Here is a 4,059-nt window from a genome sequence, read left to right as displayed (position 1 = left end):
CGGACGCGAGGTGCCCCTAGGGAGGCATTTGGAGCCTGGCAGGTGGTCGGGTGCAGTGAGGAGGATGGCTCAACGTAGGTGCACCCCCTACTGGCCTGTCACACATGATTTCTAGCCTCAATCTATCTACTCCACGCAGCATAATCGTACTCCCTTTCAACTGCAGAATCTGGCTAAGAGCAGTCAACTCCATGAGTGCTTAAATACCCTTGAGGTGACTAGGCCATGTCAAGATCAAGGATGCTAACACAGAGGCACAAGGCACCTAAGAAACAAGGTAAAAAGCCTTAATGAGTAGGGAGCAGCTGAGGTGTGCCGTTCTTGTGATTACAAAGGTGGGTTTATATTGCACTTGGGTAAGCACACGGATCCTTTCTACCCTAAAAAAATAGAGTACAGTGTATGCAGGGAGAAAAGAAAAAAAAAAAGAGGGGACATGGACAGTTCCTCACATCAAGTGTCATTGTAGTTACGTTGATGGGAGTTATCCTGAAATTGTCTTGGAGAGATGCAAAGGTGGGCCCAACACCCCCCCCCAGAGATGCTACCAATGAAGCTGTACTGCATTCTCAAAGCATCCCACCCAACTAGAAGCAGGGCAGATCTAACATTTCAAGAAGGCTGGATCCAATTAGTACCATCTGAATTCTGCTGGCCCAGAATCGTGGCAAAATGTGTAGGCTGAGAAGTTGGTTTTCCAGTGTTCACCTGAAATGAGCAAACTGTGACAAGTTCTCCTTTTTTTTTTTATTACTACAATTAGGAAAGCCTCCTCTGATGACAAAGCCAAGGAACATTCATGCAGGACTGAAGTCTCCCCTGTCAGCTGACACCTTTTATCCCTTTCAGGGTATGCATCACCTCGATGCACATCCCCCTGGTTTTGACCCCATACACAATGGGGTTCAGCACGGGAGTGAACAGGAGGTAGAAGCTGGCCAGGAATATGTGAACATAGGGAGCCACATTATGACTGAACCTGTGTGTCAGGATGGAAAATACAGCAGGGGTGTAGAAAACTAGGATGATCCACAGCTGAAAGCTTTGTAAACAGGTGTCCTTGGATGGCAGAGCCAAGACAGCCTGGGTGATCATGCAGTACAAGGTGATGAACAGCAAGTCAATGTCCACAACCAATAGTTGCCACCAGCCCCTACACAACACTGATGATAATGCTGGCACAGGCCAACTTCAGCACTGCCATTGCTTGCAGTTGGTGTGAACAATGACTTTGGTCCAGCAGTAGGGTAGCCAGGAAGCCAGCAGAACTATAGGGGCAATAAACACTGTGCCTCTGAAGATCACTGCCACCCCAATCTTGGCCAGTACCTTGTTGGTTAGGATGGATTCACACCTCAGAGGATTGCAAGTGGCTATGTAGCGATCAAAGGCCATGGCTAGCAGCACCATTGAGACTCGGTGACAGAGGCGGCACGGATGAAGAACAGGTAGACCAGGCAGGAATTGAAGTAAATCCCCCCAGCTCTGAAACAAAGCACGCACAGCCTTTTGGGCATGGTGGCAGTGGACATGACCAGGTCAATGACAGCCAGCATGCAGAGCAAGAGGTGCACGGGCTTGTGGAGGCTTTGCTCTGCTTTGATAGTAGCAAGGATGGTGACGTTTCCCAGAAGTGTCATGGTGTACATGGTGGACAGAGGGATGGAGATCCAGTTGCAGGCAGCTTCCAACCCCAGGAGACCCAGCAGGGTGAATGAGGAAGGGTTGACATGGCTGCTGTTAAATGCCAACATTGGTCACAGCAGATGCGACTTCAGGATCGCACCTTGCTGGCTGCAGGTGAAGGCAGAAAATGCCAAGCAGAATCATGCTCTCCATAGGGAAGCCTTGGATCATTTTAAAACACATTGCTTTTTGCTCATTACTACAACATGGACTGTTAGTTAGCGTCCAGCAAAAGCAAACGAAAATGATTAGTGGTCTAGGAAACAAAAACCTCCAACCTCTAAAAACGGCGTTTTTGTCTGGAAAAAACAAGATTTAGGGGAGGAGGTGGAGGGGATTTGGTGAGTCTTCAATCACCTGAAGGATGCTTTAAAACGGTTATGGTGATAGACTCTTCTCTGTGACTATAGGGCACAAGACAAGGAGTGATTTCAGCAAGAGAAACTGAGGCTGCATAAAAGGAAGGTTTCCGCCACGAGAGTGGGCAAGCAGTGGAACAGACACCCAAGAGCGGTTGTGGACTCTCCATCCTTAGCAGTTTAAAAACAGATTAGAAAAACAATAATCTTGGGTTGTTTAGACTGGCATAATCCTTCCTTGAGCTGGGGGTTGAATTGGATGACCGACCTCCTGACATCCGTGCCACCCTTGCTGTTTTGAACTCTCAGGCAGAAGCGGTGTTGTCACAATAAAGAGTTCAGAAACCACAATCTGGGTAAACTGACTAAGAGGGAGGGGGAAGCCTGGGGGTGGAAGCAGCAGCATTTCTTTTACTGGAACCACTATAACAACCGGGAAAGGAATACAGGAGCCGGGGTGGGGTGGAGTTCATTCTCCTTTAAAATGCAGCTGGTCTGGGGAGGCTAGAAGCCAAGCCAAGTCCAAGCAGACCACTTGCAACTCAGGAGGAAGCAAATTAAATTTTCAAGAGTACAACCTTGTCCAGCAGGCTCATTTTTCACTTTTTGCTTCAAACACAAAGCGCAAATTCAACTGAACCATGTGCAACTGGTTGCAGCTGCTGCTTCCTTGCAGTGCCCTTGACAGGGTCACCTGGGAGTGCATCTGCCAAATACAGAGTCTAGGCCCTACTTTTGTCTCAGTACAGCTTCCAGGATGACCGTGGCACCAGATGCCTTCTAGACCATAACCCTAGCTGTATCTCATAGCCCTGCTTGTGCAGTACCGGCTGACTGGTAAAAACCCACCACTTTGGGTCTTTACCTAAGCTTAAGGAGGTCTTTTTAGAAGCTTTGGGGTGGGCTCTTTAGCAGCACATAAAGATGACTTGGGCATGAATCTCTCTTTAGAAGAGCAGTACACCTGGACCCTGCAATTGATGGAGAGTCTTTAAGATGTGGCCATCTGAAAGGCCAAGTTGCACGAGAAATGGGACTGGGATGCTCTGGAAGGGGTTGTGGAAGCTGTCGTGCAAGCAGGAGTCACTGGCCCTGGTACAAGTCTCCTTAGGTAAAATCCTGCAGCCTTAATTATGCAAGAGGTCAGACTGGATCCCATCCCCAGGGAGGGGGCAGCCTTTCTGGCAGGCAGGCTACAAGTGAAAGCTATCATCATCCCCAGTTGCTACTCCAGTGCCCTGCCCGATCTGCTGCTCTGCTTCCTGCTCCCCTCCCTGCCCCATCTGCTGCTCATCTCCCTGCCCAATCCACCATGTGCCAAGGATAGAGGCTGCCTGTGCAGGTCTGGTACCAAACAACCCTCCTGGCTAGAAACTGGAGCTTCGGATCAGTCCCTGATAAGCATTGCAAGCTGCAACTGGCTGGCATCACAGCAAACTGAACCCAAAATCAGGAGGGTCTGCTTCTGTCCTGCCGTCATGGTCAACTCTGGCTTGAAAGCTCATTTAAACCTGCCTGGACTCAGGGGAAGTTAGTTTTATCAGCTTTGCTCTTTCAGGTTATAGTCTTGATTGAATGTAGACATTTTAATTCCAAGTTGCCATCTGGTTTTTCTCATTTATTTTTCAATTTACTAACCCACCAGAAACCTAGAGGCACCATAGATGTTCTAAAAAAAGGCATTGAGCAAAGACCAGAATTAAAACCACTGCTCTCGCTGCAAAACAGGCAGGCGTTCCTGTCTGCATTGCAAGCCAGACTTGTGCACCTGAAAGGCTTTGCAGCTACCAGAGCCACCAGGATTGCTGGACACAGCATCCACGAAGCAAGAAGACCAAGACCAATTCAATACAGAAACTACACTTCCTACTTTAGCTTCCACCCCTTTGCCCCTCTTCATCTACAATTATGGCTGAACACATTGAATCAGAGCTCACTAATCAATTCACAGCCATGGAAAATGTACAGAAGTTAGTCTGGAAGAAACTTCCAGAGGTCACCTAGTGCAACCCCC

General features: G+C 48.5%; 1 pseudogene; it reads right to left on the bottom strand.

The window, feature by feature from the left end:
* Positions 1–1,191: 1,191 nt before the first annotated feature.
* LOC149875635 (olfactory receptor 52P1-like) lies at positions 1,192–1,754 on the bottom strand (annotated as a pseudogene).
* Between the last annotated feature and the right edge of the window lie 2,305 nt (positions 1,755–4,059).

This window comes from Crocodylus siamensis, chromosome 1, assembly GCF_052110815.1.
Source record: "Crocodylus siamensis isolate JL-2025a chromosome 1, ASM5211081v1, whole genome shotgun sequence".
NCBI classification, from domain to species: domain Eukaryota; kingdom Metazoa; phylum Chordata; order Crocodylia; family Crocodylidae; genus Crocodylus; species Crocodylus siamensis.
This window is presented reverse-complemented; position numbering and strand designations above follow the sequence as displayed.